Genomic DNA, 17,306 nt, shown 5'->3' on the forward strand with positions numbered 1-17,306 from the left:
TTATGGAAATTGTTCCCACAGGAGGCAGTGATGGCCACAAAATTCAGATGGATTTAAAAAGAGGATTGGACAAAGTCGAAAGGCTCTTGGTGGCTACTAACCACGTTGGTTAATCTCTCCCTCCACAGCTGGGGGCAGCAGTGCTTCTCAATACCAGTTGCTGGGAGGGGAGAGCCCCCTTGTGCTCAGGTGATACTCCCTGGTTTCCCACAGGGATCTGGTTGGCCGCTGTGAGAACAGGATGCTGGACTAGATGGGTCATTGGTGTGATCCAGCAGGTTCTTCTTGTAATTCTCCCCCCCCCCACACCCTTTAAAGGTGACCGATTCTTTCACCTATTCAATGTGAGTTACTGAAGTCTTCATTACACACAACTAGGGACTGCAGCACCTTTGGTAAACTATTTGCAGGTAGGTAGCCGTGTTGGTCTGCCGTAGTCAAAACAAAATTTTAAAAATTCCTTCCGGTAGCACCTTAGAGACCAACTAAGTTAGTTCTTGGTATGAGCTTTCGTGTGCATGCACACATCTTCAAATACCAAGTGTGCATGCACACGAAAGCTCCTACCAATAACTAACTTAGTTGGTCTCTAAGGTGCTACTGGAAGCCATTTTTTAATTTTGTTTTGGCAAACTATGTTTGCTTCCAGGTGAACCTGTTTATTGAGCATTCATCCCAATTTATTTGGACAAAGTTTGCAGGGTGGTTAGATGATGACAACAGCTATTTATTGAGCATTAATTCTGATTTGTTTGAGAGAAGGTTACACAATGGTTACTTGTTTGCTTTACAGTGGTACCTCTGGGATGCGAACGGGATCCGTTCTGGAGCCCTGTTCGCATCCTGAGTAGAATGCAGCCTGTGACTATGCGTCTGTGCGCTCGCGGGCCGTGTTGCGCCACTTCTGCGCATGCGTGTGACGTCATTTTGAGCATCTGCGCATACGCAAGCAGCGAAACCCAGAAGTAACACGTTCCATTACTTCCAGGTCACCACAGAGAGTAACCTGAAAACGCTCAACCTGAAGCATATTTAACCCAAGGTATGACTATATTATCATTTCTTCACCATAAGGTCCCAGCATGGGTCATACAGCATTAGAAAAATACAATTTTAAAAACGGTTTAAAACACATTCAAGTTACGAGAATAGCGTGGGGGTCTTGAAAACATATATATCTCAAGGGTCAAAGCAAATGTTATCTCACACTTTTTAGTGCATTTTTGCGTCACTTTCCTCACTGCAGAAAAGTGCAATTTAGCGGGGAAATGCGTTTGTTGAGCGAGACCGCCAAATCACCCTTATTCATTGCAACCTGAATTTGCTGTCATGTGATTGAATCCCACCCCAAAATAGCCAGAGTCTGGAAGCACCCTACGACTCCAAGTAACATGCTGGAATTTTCCTATCTTCGGCCTGCGTAAGACCAGATGGCATCTTGCCTGGCAGCAATTTTTTCCTGGCTCCTGACCAAATGAAAAAGGCCAAGAAGGCAGGAGTGGGCATGGCTCGTGAGACCTCAGGCAAAGGAACAGAGAGGCAGAAAAACCTGTAATTACTGGGATGAGGCCCTACCTCCCCTCTTCCTTTCTAAGAAAAAGACAAGTTTCATCCATGTTGATCTAACAAGAGCTTATGAATATTGCCCCACATCTCACTGGGATGTCTTAATACTATCTTTTTCAGTACAGTGGTACCTCTGGTTGTGAACAGGATCCGTTCTGGAGGCCAGTTCACAACCTGAAAAGAACACAACCCGCGTCTGCGCATGTGCAGGTTGCTATTCACCGCTTCTGCACATGCGCATGATGTCATTTTATGCATCTGCGCTTGCACGAGCAGTGAAACCCAGAAGTAACCCTTTCCGGTACTTCTGGGTTGCCACGGGACGCAATCTGAAAATGTGCAACCTGAAGCAAACGTAACATGAGGTATGACTGTATTGTCCTAACTTCCCAAAATGTACATATTAACATGGTACTGGGCAGGAGTCAGGGTTCTCATGACTCTCCCATGACCAAGGTGGTCCTTGGTGGACTTTATTTCATTCCACTTTATGATAATTTCTCTTACACTCACATGTACCTTGTGGCCATGCTTGCAGTAAACTAGCCTGACCGTGCCTTGCATCTGCGCACACACACACAGACACCCCATTAAGAATATTCACAATCACATTCACACTTGCACTTGCACTTAACACCCCCTACGCACTATTTTTCACTAGTGCAGGAGGAGGCATCCGTAGTGTACCTCAGATGTGTTTAAGGTCAGGCTCAGAAAAGGGATCTGGTTTCATGTTCTCAGTAACCTTGGAGATGTGGAGAAGGGGGGGTGGGAAGGCAGTGTGTCTTGAGTACTTTTTATTCTTTTAAGCAAACAGCTATTGTAATAACGAGCACGCAAAGTCTGATAGCAGGATAAAAAGTGGAAAGATCAAGAGATTGAAAGTTTAACCAATTCTGATGCCAGTGCAAATAAGGGAAAAAAGTGAGCAGCCAGACACAGTTTCCTTGTACAATCTCAAAGTAAATTTCATTGGAAGAAGTAATAAAATTAGTGTCGGAGATGGGTAAAACTTCAGATCAAAACTTCCCCCCAGCATGAAGATGCTGAGTGATGGTTTAGTAGTCCATTAGGAAACAGGCCACCTTCTGAATTCCAGCTTGGCTTACTTCCACTTTATTTACTATGATATCTATATAGTGCTTTCTACGTACTTGCAATGTGGGTAGTTGACTGAATGGAATACCATCATGTAGTCAGCTGACCTGTACAGGAGTTTTGTGTAACCCAGTCAGCTGATCCACAGAAATATCATCTGGCCAGGTCATAGAGAAGAGCTTTCCCTCGCCTTTTTTAACAGAAAAGGTGATGGAAGAAACCAGTGGGTTTTTTCCTGGGGGAGACGCAGGGGTACGCATACCCCTAAACATGTTGTGAATCTAAGTTTGACCTCATTGAGGGGCAGTATTTCGATATGAGTAGGAAAATGAGAGTACCCCTAAACATTTTAATTTTTTTAGGGAAAAAAAGCACTGGAAGTAACAAGATAACAAGTTAACTCCAGATAAATTAACATGTGCCTACGGGACCGCCTCTCCTGGTATGAAGAAGAAGAAGAAGAGTTTGGATTTGATATCCCGCCTTTCACTCCCCTTCAGGAGTCTCAAAGCGGCTAACATTCTCCTTTCCCTTCCTCCCCCACAACAAACACTCTGTGAGGTGAGTGAGGCTGAGAGACTTCAGAGAAGTGTGGCTGGCCCAAGGTCACCCAGCAGCTGCATGTGGAGGAGCGGAGACACAAACCCGGTTATGCCCCGCGGAGGACCTTAAGGTCCACAGATGACAACATTTTGGAGGTCCCAAGTTGCAAGGTGGTTAGATTGGTCTCAACTAGGGCCAGGGCCTTTTCAGTACTGGCCCCGACTTGGTGGAATGCTCTGTCACAAGAGACTAGGGCCCTGCGGGACTTGACATCTTTCCACAGGGCCTGCAAGACAGAGCTGTTCCACCTGGCCTTTGGTTTGGACACAGTCTGACCCTTATGCTTCCCTCCCATTATGGTTTTGATCTATGAGCTACTTTTAAAATGAAGCTGTATTTTAAATTGCATTTTAACCTGTATTTTAAATTGTTTTTTTCCCCTATTATGTTTTTACTATAATTTTTTACTGGTGTTAGCCACCCTGAGTCCGGCTCTGGCTGGGGAGGGTGGGGTATAAATAAAATCTATTATTAATATTATTATTATGAGATGTATTAATGTTCCATGTCCACACAGCTTGCGTTTGGTATTAAATTTAAATTCAACCCTGAATGGAAGCCCCTCAGCCAAGGAGCAATCCAGCAGAGGTAGATTTAGGGCAGTGTGATCAGTTCTGCCATACTGGGCGCCAATCCTAGGGGGTGCCACAGGGCATTGCAACGATGACAGAGTGAATTGAGCAGAATGGAAGGCAAGAAGCAGGGGGACACCAAATTCTGGCCTTGCAGAGGTTGCCCCTGAAATTTGAAAGACCGAAGTCTGCCTCTGAATCAGGGCTGCACAGCTTAAAGTGTTCGCTTTTTGGATCTGGCCTGTCAGGCAAAAGTGATGTCTCACTCCTGGTTTAGAATGAATGTGCCCAAACTAGAATGGGCCGTTTGTCTACTTCTGTTCCAAAAGTTAAAGTTCTATGCAATAAATAAATAAATATTCCATGTGAAAACATTGAAACAAACCCAAATTACTTTCTGCAACTGGGCCAATCTGCATACCCTTGTTCCCTTTGGAAAAGCCTGCACATATATTTTTAGGTAACCCACTTACTCAGTAGTTACCCCTTGTGTGAAATGATTTCTGACATCTTTATACTCATGTTTTAAAACCTGCTCTTCATATTTCTTTCCCATATTTCTTTCTTTGCCATAATCAGCCTGTCTTTCCCCCCACTCATCTGCCCATTGCCAAGAATTTCAAATCAAACAGGATCAATGCTCTACTGCAAAGATTAGCCAATGTGGCGCCTTCCCAGTGTTGCTGGACTCCAGCTCAGTCCCAGCCAGTATGGCCAATCGTCAGAAGCGATGAGAGTTGTAGTCCAGCAACATGTGAAGGGCACCATGTTGGCTACCCCTGAATCACAATGACATTAGCTTCCTTGGCCATGTCTTTCTGTTTCTGGAAAAGACAAAAAAACAGTCCTCCTTAGCTGTTATTTTGTTAAAGAAGAGTTTGAAGAAGAGTTTGGATTTGATATCCCGTTTTATCACTACCCAAAGGAGTCTCAAAGCGGCTAACATTCTCCTTTCCCTTCCTCCCCCACAACAAACACTCTGTGAGGTGAGTGGGGCTGAGAGACTTCAGAGAAGTGTGACTGGCCCAAGGTCACCCAGCAGCTGCATGTGGAGGAGCGGAGACGCAAACCCGGTTCACCAGATTACAAGTCCACCGCTCTTAACCACTACACTACGCTGGCTCTGAAATTTAAGTCCAGCCTCAGGACAGGTGTAGCTGTGAGGTCCACTGGGGGGAAACTAGCATGTGTTGAAATGGATGCATTTCATCAAATCAAAGTAGTACAAAAGTCTCGGAAGCAAGTGGTTCAAACAAGTATGAGCTGACTCATACTTTGCGCAGCAACCATGTTTGCTACAATTAGGACGTTTTGCCCAGCTCTTTCCAGGCACAGGTCTGTGCTTAAAAGATCAGATTCAGAGTGTTTATTTCTTCATTCATTTGTTTGAACTGGAGCTTCCCCCACAGAAACCCATTTTTTAGCACTTGATCAGAGCAAACGTCAATTTGGGTTTTCAACAGATTGCTACTGAGCTTTAAGGAGCAGGTTTTCGTGGTGGGGACAGGACTCCAGGGTGCTCAGACAGTGCCTGGAAGAGTGGAAGAATGGTCAGTGTAGATAGGCCCTACACTTCAGGGTCAAGGTGGCATGTAACCATGGCATGTAACCATTATAAAGTGTGCACTCTGCCCACACGCCTACCGGGGGGGGTGCGTGCGTGTGTGTGTGTGTGTTATAAAAATTTTTGTTGCAACACAAACACAAACACACACAAAAATAAAAATAAAATAATGTAAACATAAAAAGAAAACACAAATGTCAATGCAAATACAGATACAAATACAAAACAAATGGTGAACACTTAATCATATTTCAGTTCTTATTTTCTTCTAATTGACTTCCTTCATCCTCAACGCGGGTCTGCTTTCATCTTTGATAATCTGTTTCCTTCTCCTTTCGTTTTTTCTACTTTTCTTTCTTAGGCTTTTACACCACAAATTGTTTTGCAAAAGTTAATCAAAACAAGTCCGGGTATTAATTTGAGGGCACTGCTTCTTAAGATAATCTCTATATTTTCCCCATTCCTTTTGAAATTTTTGTTTAGATTCAGGATTTTTTTTGGGACAGAACAGATAAAAGCCTTGCTTTTGCAAAATTGCTTACATCAGCTTACATTAAGAAGACATCAATAGAAGACACCCAAATGTCCAGACAGGCATGTCCAGTTGATGTTTATAAGAAATGTCCTCAAAAAGTAGCAAAGGCAGTGAGGTCCTCAGACCGTTGCACAATAGACAGAGGGTGTTTGTTTGTTTGTTTGCTTGCTTGCTTGCTTGCTTGCTTGTTTTAACCCTCACATAAAACCCTGTGAATTCCAATTGACCAGAGGTGATTATGGGCAAGATAGATACAAGTGTACTATGGGAAGTGATGGCTTGCTCAAACCATTCAGAAACAGACTGGAAAGGGAAGTTGCTGAATTGCAACTTATTACCAAACTTAAAACCATGGAGAGACCTGGTCTGAATAGAGACGTTGGATTCTTATCTCATTATACATGATAAAGCTATTTTTAGCCATCTCACGCCTTGCTTTTTCCTGTAAGACCAATTGCAGTCGTCAACAGGTTTACCACACTTATCAGCCAAGCACCCATTCCCACCACCCTTCTGAGTAATACCCCTCCCCAACCTCTTGCTATATATAAGGGTCTGGTGACTTCTGTTTCAGTGTAGCTGAAGAAGTGTGCATGCACACGAAAGCTCATACCAAGAACTAACTTAGTTGGTCTCTAAAGTGCTACTGGAAGGAATTTTTTTAAATTTTGTTTCGACTACGGCAGACCAACACGGCTACCTACCTATGTTCAAACCATGTTCAACTCGCAAGTTCTTCTGTCTCCATGACATTTTCATCTTCATCTTTTTCTCTTTTCTCGAGCACCTGCCTTTCCTCTATCTTAAGCTGTTATTCTAGATGAGAAGGCTTATTTCAGCTTCTCTCTTTATGCTAACATTTATTCCTTAGATCTGTTCTTCCTACTACTCTCCTCCCCACCCCCTTCATGCCTCTGCTAGTTTCTCTGCTCCCATCTCTCTTTCCTCCTCCTTTTATTTTGACCCACAAGCCGATCTTCTTGCATGTCAAAGGCAGTGGGAAGTAACCTAATTAATAGTCATTTGATAGACTAACCACCCCTGCTGTCCCACCGGCAATTCAGCAATCTGCTCTGCAGTCAGAGAAATATATCTATGCTCATTAATAAAAACTAAGGGAATTTTGGGACAAAAGAAGCTGGGAATCCCATCTAGGTGCATGCTTTTCATTGCAGAGCTAACAATAGCACTCCACACTTCCCATCTCTATGTTCATAGCTTATTTCAGTAGTACAGCTGTTTATCTTGGTTTCTAGTCCTAAGAACAGCATTACGAATATCAGGACTTATATTTATTTGACTGAAAAATCCAGCACAGGTTTTTTCCCCTCTCTCTTTCTCTTTCCTACATTAGATTTATTCAATTTACTCATTGCTTCCCACTAACAAGTCCCACAGCAATTTACAAGCACAGCAAAACAGCAAAATAATAAAATCACAAACATGATTAAAAACAGATTTAGCAGGTAAGTGGTCTTAACTGCCCTCAGGCACAAAAGGGCTATCAGATGGAGTGCATTGCTGCAGTTGTGGAACTTGGCACCAGCTGTGTCCATCCTATTCCTCTCCTCTCCTCTCCTCATCTTGTGACTGCGGACTTACTGGTGACCAGAGCAAAACCCAGAACTGCTGCCACAGAGGGGAAAGAGATCAGTCTGAACCACCTCTTAAACTAAATCTCATTACTCCTCTGCCCAAAGCTCTCCATTTTAAATGATGGCAGCTTAGCTCTTGTCTGCTATGTGGGGGGACATGACCATTCTGGGGTTTAAGTGCCAGGTACCGGGACACGGGTGGCGCTGTGGGTTAAACCACAGAGCCTAGGACTTGCCAATCAGAAGGCTGGCGGTTCGAATCCCCGTGACCGGGTGAGCTCCTATTGCTCGGTCCCTGCTCCTGCCAACCTAGCAGTTCAAAAGCACGTCAAAGTGCAAGTAGATAAATAGGTACCGCTCCGGCGGGAAGGTAAACGGCATTTCCGTGCGCTGGTTCGCCAGAAGCGGCTTAGTCATGCTGGCCACATGACCCGGAAGCTCCCTCGGCCAATAAAGCAAGATGAGCGCCACAACCCCAGAGTCAGCCACGAATGGACCTAGTCTTTCCTTTTAGCATTACCACCAGTTATTGTAGTTTCGAAAGAGCTGGTGTTATCCCTTGCTTTGTAATTACAATACAGGCATGGGGAACCAGTGTTGTTGGACTACAGTTCCCATCATCCATTACTATTAGCCATGTTGGCTGGGGTGATGGGAGCTGAAGTCCAGCTATATTTGAGGGGCCACAGGTTCCCCATCCATGTTTCTAACTAGTAAGGACAACATCTCCCATCCTGACTGATGCTCTTTGACCATATCATTAAGAAACATAGTGTTATGAAGGAAAAGTTTTATAGAGTACTCTGACTCATTCATGTTCCCTTTCCCTAAAACAGGAAAGACAGAAATGAGCAGCAGAAGAAAGGATAGACCTGGAATCTGAGAAGACTATTCAGCCACACCTGGCTCTTACTAGGAAACACTAGAAAATGTGTGTCATTGAACTCACTTGGCACCACATGCCCTAAAGATGTAATTCTCCCCCCCCCCCCAAAAAAAAAAAAGCTTATAAGAGAAGAAATATTATTATAGTGACAGCACTCACCCTCAGTTAATCTGACCCATGGGTAGGCAATCTAAGGCCCAGAGGCCGGATCCGGCCCAATTGCCTTCTAAATCCAGCCCACGGACGGTCCAGGAATCAGCGTGTTTTTATATGAGTAGAATGTGTCCTTTTATTTAAAATGCATCTCTGGGTTATTTGTGGGGCATAGGAATTCGTTCATTTTCCCCAAAAAATATAGTCTGGCCCCCCACAAGATCTGAGGGACAGTGGACCGGCCCCCTGCTGAAAAAGTTTGCTGACCCGTGGTCCAATACACTGGAATAGCAACAAAAAAATAAAACAGCATTCCATCTTGGACACAAAACTAGATCTGTATCTACCCATAGATCACCGAAGAATTGATGCTTTTGAATTATGGTGCTGGAGGAGACTCTTGAGAGTCCCATGGACTGCAAGAAGATCAAACCTATCCATTCTTAAGGAAATCAGCCCTGAGTGCTCACTAGAAGGACAGATCCTGAAGCTGAGGCTCCAATACTTTGGCCACCTCATGAGAAGAGAAGACTCCCTGGAAAAGACCCTGATGTTGGGAAAGATGGAGGGCACAAGGAGAAGGGGGCGACAGAGGACGAGATGGTTGGACAGTGTTCTCGAAGCTGCCAGCATGAGTTTGACCAAACTGCGGGAGGCAGTGGAAGACAGAACTGCCTGGCGTGCTCTGGTCCATGGGGTCACGAAGAGTTGGACATGACTGAACGACTAAACGACAACAACATTTACCCATATGTTTTACAAAATGTATCTACAGGAGAATAAGCACCTAGTGTTGATGTTTGGAGGATTTTAAAAGGTCATCTCTATAGGACCCGCCATTCTAGTATATCTCATAACATTGCAAGCAATGGCAGACTTCCTAGAAAATGTGATTTCCTTGTTTCCTCTATCTCTGTGACTGACCACTTACTCCTGCCACTAAATAGTTAGTTCCAGAAGACCAGGGTCCTGGACAGAACAAATAATAGATATGCTTCCTGCCCAATAGGTTGGAAACCTAATTTGCTACCTGCAGTGTAAATGCACCTGCCCAAGTACTGCGAATAAGTTTGCTTCACATCATTTTACCTTAAAGCACTTCAACATAAAGCTAGTCTGTCGGCTCTTAACCACATCCCATTTGTCACACCTTCCAGTGTTTTTCTTCAAACTTTGGTTTTTTCCCCTACCTGGGTTGCAGTTTCAGCACTTCCTGATCTTCTTTTTCCTGTCCTCTCACTTCCCTGGTTACCTTTCCCCACGGACCGCATCCTCTCTCGCCTTCCCAGTGCTCTAACCCTACCCCAAAATGCTTGTACCTCATCTCAGTACACAATGTATTTATCACATGGTGAAGTCTTTCATCTGCCACATAAGGCCCTGTCCACAATGAATGGAGAAAAGGCCAAGGGAAGGAATTAAGGGAGAATTTAGAGGAAGGTAAGAGAGAAAGATGGAGACAGAGGAGTGGGTATAGAAAGGGGAGAGAGAGGGGCCATAAATTCCCTTCTAATTCCAAATAATTCCGATTACACGGATGAGTAGTTTTCAATCAGAAAGATAATCTCAAAGATAGATGGCAGGATAATTGCTCGTCGGCGCGACGTAAATATTGTGTCGTTTCTATTAATCTCAGCGAATCGGGTGTCAGAGTTGTCACTCATTCATCAAAACAAATTAAAAAAAACATATTAAAAAGAGAGAGATGCCGGGAGGAGGAGGTGGAATGTGTATCCAACCAACAGTGAGAGGGCCTATTGCTCAGTAATGAATGTTGCTTACATGCTATTTGTATTTTTTATTTTAGAAGAGCCTGGAGGTAACCAAGGCTGTAGGTCTTTATTAACCTTCCTATTGGAATAGAAACAGCCACAGAAGAGGGGAATGAGCCACTGCAGAGCAGCACAATGGTTGCTGCAAGTGAGGAAAAGATGGGGACGAGGCCAATTATGAGCACTTGCACTGAAGACCTTAGCGGTGCCACCAAATCGGGATAAGAGGCTTTTGGGGATCCCAGGGGAAAAACCCTGCAAGGGCCATTCACAAGAGTGATAACTGAGCAGGGGACACGGAAATGCCTAAAAGGATAATTAGGGAAGGGCAAAACGGGCTGGGCTGGCCTTAGCATGAAACAACATCGAGCCACTGTTTCAGACTACAGATTCCCGAAGGGAGTACTGTTTTCCTGGCCTTTGATTCCCATTTCTTTGTATTATTAACGAAAAGAAATATTCCAGCCAAAAGCGGGGAGAGGTGCCATTTTGAATGTTGCCTCACATGCATAATTGTCTAGAGAGACCTGGCATTGAGGAAGGAATACTCAATAAAAGTGGGGGAAGGCTCAAAGGAGCTGATTCAAAGTAATTTTTCAGTATAAAGAAATATAGAGGTGTGATGGATACTGAGCTTGAACTGGATCATCTCTGTCGATTTCCCTTATGCAAGCCAAATTGGCCACTCTGCTTAGAATTAACATTGGTTATCTTGTGTACATATGTGCTTCTCTCCATAGATAGAGGGATAGGGAAGTTTTAGCCGCTCTATTTGTAGTGTTTGCCCTATCATTCATCAGAAACCACCATTCAACTCCTTAAGGAATAGATTGCATCACACTGCCCAATGTACAATTGTAGCTAATGACATCAAACAATGATGTCACCATTACAAACTGACCCAGGTGGCTGATCTCATCCTTCCTTCTTTGTTCAAGGGGGGAAACGCAACAAAATGAGCGCTTCTACCATTGCTTGAAGGGAAGACAGGCAACAAGGATGTGTGCTTGCCTTTGCATTGCTATTCAGAAGTAAATTTATGAAGGTAGACTACAGCTGCATCCCTACACATGGGAGTAAGCCACATTAAAGACCGTTGAACTTGCTTCCAAGTACATATGCTGAGGGTTGTGCGACATGATAGGCTGTTAAGTGAACAATTGCGTGGACAGCACAATGGTCTTCTTGCAAAGTGACAGCCATTCAGTGTTAGAGGGGACTCTTCTTCTTGAGAAAGAGTGAGCTTTGCTTCAGGAAGAGCATTCCCATTGGGTCATAGGTGCTCAGGGTTGGGATGAAAACATAGACCCCCGAAGTTCAAACAACTCTCGTTCATTTCAGCTTTACTGTCAATTTCAAGAGTGTCTTTGTCAATTCATTTCTCAGTGGCTGTTAAAAGTTGGTCTACTTGTCACATCGGAAGTGGTTGCATGTTGACCAGAGTTGACATCCCCCCTCCACTCTTGTTTAACATCAGTTTCTGTTTCTAGAGTGATTTCGGATGCATGGAGCAGAAAATGAAAGATACTGTTATACAGCGGTACCTCGGGTTAAGTACTTAATTCGTTCCGGAGGTCCGTACTTAACCTGAAACTGTTCTTAACCTGAAGCACCACTTTAGCTAATGGGGCCTCCTGCTGCCGCCGCGCCGCCAGAGCACAATTTCTGTTCTCATCCTGAAGCAAAGTTCTTAACCTGAAGCACTATTTCTGGGTTAGTGGAGTCTGTAACCTGAAGTGTATGTAACCTGAAGCATATGTAACCCGACATACCACTGTATACTATTTTAAAGCATTTGAATGCTATTCATTTAAGAGGATATGCAGTATTCTGAGATATGGAACCAAACTGCAGATGAGCACTGTATTTCACTAAGGACCTGAGAAAGCCCAGTTGACTTTGCTCCCTAAATAAATCTGAAAACAAACGGTAATATTGTATTCCTAGGTGTTTTGGCTTTTCTGGTCATTCAAAAGTATTTGTCCACTAGAATTTCTTTTTGGTGGGGGGGTGGATCTCAAGGAACAATCGGCGATGCCAAGGTATTCCAACATCATCTTACCTGATGTGGATCCAACAATATACCTGAAGCCAAGGCCAGTTCCCCCCCCCACCTAGTTCCATCACTAATTCTCCTTCTAAACCCTTTGGGAAAGAAGGAAACCTGTCCCAGGTGCACTTCCAACCTATCAATCCTGCAAGCAACGCAATATCCGCTGGGGAATTTCAGCTGTCATTGTGCCTCTGGTCTTATCTCACCGTCTCCTGGTTTGCCCACTGCCCGGTGAAATGTCATTTCTTTCTCTCTTTCTTCCAAGATGGAAGTGAACTTGTGTGCCTGGCATGGGGGCTGACAGACATGAGCTGAAGGGCTGTCAAGGACCCTCTGAAAAATTACCAGGCTGCCCTGTGTCAGATTTCGGGGTCTAACACTGCAGCTTTCTGTCTGCTCTGCAGCCAGCTCTAAATGGAGCCTTTGATGAAGAGCCAGGGAGCTGTCATCAAGGGTTGGCCTCCAAGGCTAAACTCCGCAGGTATAAACACCTGGAAAGCATGTGCCAAGCCATAGAGAATAGCAGTGGCATTGTAAACCCTGGTGCTTCATGAGACCCCCTTCTGCAACCCAAAATGGGGACCAGTACATGGGCCGATGAATGCAGCATGAGAGAAAAGTCTTAGATCTAAGGGGGAAGAAACCGTCCCCATTTCTACCAGATTTCACATACCAGGGAGGAAAAGAATCATGGAGGAAACTTGGATAACATTTCTGTACCATTTGGCACTTTTGTCATCCCGTTCTGTAATGCAGAGACTGCTTAAACAGCCACTGTGACTATTGTTGATTCGGCAACAAGTTTCCACATGAATATTTGAGGCTATCACCTGCTGGGTCAGACTACTGGTCCACCTTGTCCTTTATTGTCAATTCTCCAAGAGCATTCTCCACTGTGCATTCTCCAAGAGACGTCTCAACCCTGCTCTGCCATCTTTTAACTAATCCCAGGAACTGAACCTTGCTCATACTCTCCCATCAAGCTAAGGGCTCTCAAGATTTGTCCTGGGGGGGGGGAGAGACTTTGCCACTAATCCAAAAAAGCATCAGATGTGAATCCAAGTCACTGGCCGTAACCAAGCAGACTGCAACTGTATGAGCTCCACATACTGCTTTTCACACCAAGCCGCCAAGTAGCAGTCAACCACACTTAGACATGTCAAACTTGGAAGGGTGAAACAGATGAGCAATTAGCCGTTTCATTGAAAGGACCCCCTTTTCTTAAAAAAAAAAAACTGCAGTTTGCCACTCATTCTGTGTTATCCAACAGCCATTACCCCCAACTAGGTCAAGAAATAGCCACAAGACTAATATCACTTGGCCAGACGATCCACCTAATTCACCTTGAAAAGGCAACATTGGAAACCTGTAGCTGCTGTAAATATGGATTTGCAAGCTGCGCTGCAACGATAGAGATGCTTTACCTCTCCAGATGTTGTTTCACTTGATCTCTTATCAGTCCCAGCCTGCATGACCAAATGACAGGAATACATATATATTTACATACATAATTTTTTGTATGCTGCCTTTCTATAGTTCAAACCAATCTCAAGGTGGCTTAGAATGTGAAAAGATACATAACTATAAGATGACAAAAGTAATCATATTCCTGCATTGCTAGGGGGTTGGACTAGATGACCCTTGGGGTCCCTTCCAACTCTACAATTCTGTGATTCTATGAATCTAATAAATAAAACTTTAAAAGATTCACTATGGGAGCTGTCATCCAACACATCTGGCCACTCCATGTGTCAGCTGTTATGCCTTTCCTAGTGCAACAGTAGTCCACGTAATGCTTTTTACTTTAGTTTTATACTTTATACCTCTAATGAAAATATTTTTCTCTGTTTCTAAAATCAAGGCTTCATATAAGCCAATTTTTCTATTTGGTGTGGGACCTTTGCACCCACGCTTAACCGCAAGCTTATGCTTAGTTAGCATTACTGAAATGGCTGAAGAATAGGCTGAAGAATAAAAACAGAAAGGGATTCCAAGCCCAGGGTAAAAATGTCATAGATACGAGTGGCAACTGCTCCTAATACTATTCCATATTTCAGCAGCTGTGTCATGGACTGGTCAGTTTATGCTGGAACCGGCACACAAGCAGGTCACACATTTTTTTTCTGTTGTCTTCGTGTATAGAATCATAGAATCATAGAATCATAGAGTTGGAAGAGACCACAAGGGCCATCGAGTCCAACCCCCTGCCAAGCAGGAAACACCATCAGAGCACTCCTGACTTATGGTTGTCAAGCCTCTGCTTAAAGACCTCCAAAGTAGGAGACTCCACCACACTCCTTGGCAGCAAATTCCACTGTCGAACAGCTCTTACTGTCAGGAAGTTCTTCCTAATGTTTAGGTGGAATCTTCTTTCTTGTAGTTTGGATCCATTGCTCCGTGTCCGCTTCTCCGGAGCAGCAGAAAACAACCTTTCTCCCTCCTCTATGTGACATCCTTTTATATATTTGAACATGGCTATCATATCACCCCTTAACCTCCTCTTCTCCAGGCTAAACATGCCCAGCTCCCTTAGCCGTTCCTCATAAGGCATCGTTTCCAGGCCTTTGACCATTTTGGTTGCCCTCTTCTGGACACGTTCCAGTTTGTCAGTGTCCTTCTTGAATTGTGGTGCCCAGAACTGGACACAGTACTCCAGGTGTGGTCTGACCAGAGCAGAATACAGTGGCACTATTACTTCCCTTGATCTAGATGCTATACTCCTATTGATGCAGCCCAGAATTGCATTGGCTTTTTTAGCTGCCGCGTCACACTGTTGGCTCATGTCAAGTTTGTGGTCAACCAAGACTCCTAGATCCTTTTCACATGTACTGCTCTCAAGCCAGGTGTCACCCATCTTGTATTTGTGCCTCTCATTTTTTTTGCCCAAGTGCAATACTTTACATTTCTCCCTGTTAAAATTCATCTTGTTTGTTTTTGCCCAGTTCTCTAATCTGTCAAGGTCGTTTTGAAGTGTGATCCTGTCCTCTGGGGTGTTAGCCACCCCTCCCAGTTTGGTGTCATCTGCAAATTTGATCAGGATGCCCTTGAGTCCATCATCCAAGTCGTTGATAAAGATGTTGAATAAGACCGGGCCCAAGACAGAACCCTGTGGCACCCCACTAGTCACTCTTCTCCAGGATGAAGAGGAACCATTGATGAGCACCCTTTGGGTTCGGTCAGTCAGCCAGTTACAAATCCACTGAGTGGTAGCATAGTCAAGACCGCATTTTACCAGCTTCTTTACAAGAATATCATGGGGCACCTTGTCAAATGCTTTGCTGAAATCAAGGTAGGCTACATCCACTGCGTTCCCTTCATCTACCAGGCTTGTAATTCTGTCAAAAAACGAGATCAGGTTAGTCTGACATGACTTATTTTTCAGAAATCCATGCTGACTATTGGTGATCACAGCATTCCTTTCTAGGTGCTCACAGACTGTTTGCTTAATGATCTGCTCCAGAATCTTCCCTGCTATTGATGTCAGACTGACTGGGCGGTAATTATTTGGGTCCTCTCTTTTCCCCTTTTTGAAAATAGGAACAACATTTGCCCTCCTCCAGTCTGCCGGGACTTCGCCTGTTCTCCAGGAATTCTCAAAGATGACTGCCAGTGGTTCTGAGATCACATCTGCCAGTTCTTTTAATACTCTTGGATGCAGTTCATCTGGCCCTGGAGACTTGAATACATCTAATCTAGCCAAATATTCTTGTACTATCTCCTTAGTTATTCTGGGCTGTGTTTCCTTTGCTGAATCATTTGCTTCAAATTCTTCAGGTCGGGCATTGTCTTCTTTATCGGAGAAGACTGAGGCAAAGAAGGCATTGAGGAGTTCAGCCCTTTCTGTGTCCCCTGTTTGCATTTCACCATCTTCTCCTCTGAGTGACCCCACTGTTTCTTTGTTCTTCCTTTTGCTACGAACATACCCATAAAAGCCTTTTTTGTTGCTTTTAACCTCTCTAGCAAGCCTGAGTTCATTCTGTGCTTTAGCTTTTCTGACTTTGTGTCTACACGTGCTGGCTATTTGTTTGAATTCCTCTTTGGTGGTTTCCCCCCTTTTCCATTTTTTGTACACATCCTTTTTTAATCTTAATTCAGTTAAAAGTTCTTTAGATAGCCACCCTGGTTTCTTTAGGCACCTTCCATGTTTTCGTCTTATTGGTATTGCCTGACGTTGTGCTTTTACTATCTCCGTCTTAACAAACTCCCAGCCATCATGAACTCCCTTTCCTTTTAGTATTGCTGTCCATGGGATCTCACCCAGCACTTCCCTAAGTTTTATGAAGTCGGCTTTCTTAAAGTCAAGAAATTGAGTCCTAGTATGCTTGGCTGCTACTGTCCGCTGTATAGTAAACTTCAGAAGAGCATGATCACTCGCGCCTAATGATCCTTCCACATCTACCCCACTAACCAGGTCATCAACATTGGTTAGGACCAGGTCTAAAATGGCTGTTCCTCTTGTTGCTTCTCCCACTTTCTGGACAATGAAGTTGTCTGCAAGGCCAGTGAGGAATCTGTTTGACCTTATGCTCTTGGCTGAGTTTGACGTCCAACAAATATCCGGGTAATTGAAGTCCCCCATTACTACTATCTCCCTTCCTTTTGCATGCTTGGCCATCTGTTCCAGGAAGGCATCATCTATGTCCTCCGTTTGGCTTGGGGATCTATAGTAAACTCCCACAATGAGGTCTCTGTTATTCTTCTCTCCCTTAATTTTGACCCAAATGCTCTCACTTTGGCTTTGAGGTTCTAAATCTTGGATCTCTTCACAGGTATACACACCCCTGACATATAACGCCACTCCTCCTCCTTTCTTGTCTGGTCTGTTTCTCTGAAATAGATTGTATCCCTCCATTATTACATTCCAATCGTGGGACTTATCCCACCAGGTTTCAGTGATGCCTATTATGTC

The sequence above is a fragment of the Podarcis vaucheri genome (assembly GCF_965113315.1).
Source record: "Podarcis vaucheri genome assembly, chromosome: 1".
In the NCBI taxonomy this organism is placed as follows: Eukaryota; Metazoa; Chordata; class Lepidosauria; order Squamata; family Lacertidae; genus Podarcis; species Podarcis vaucheri.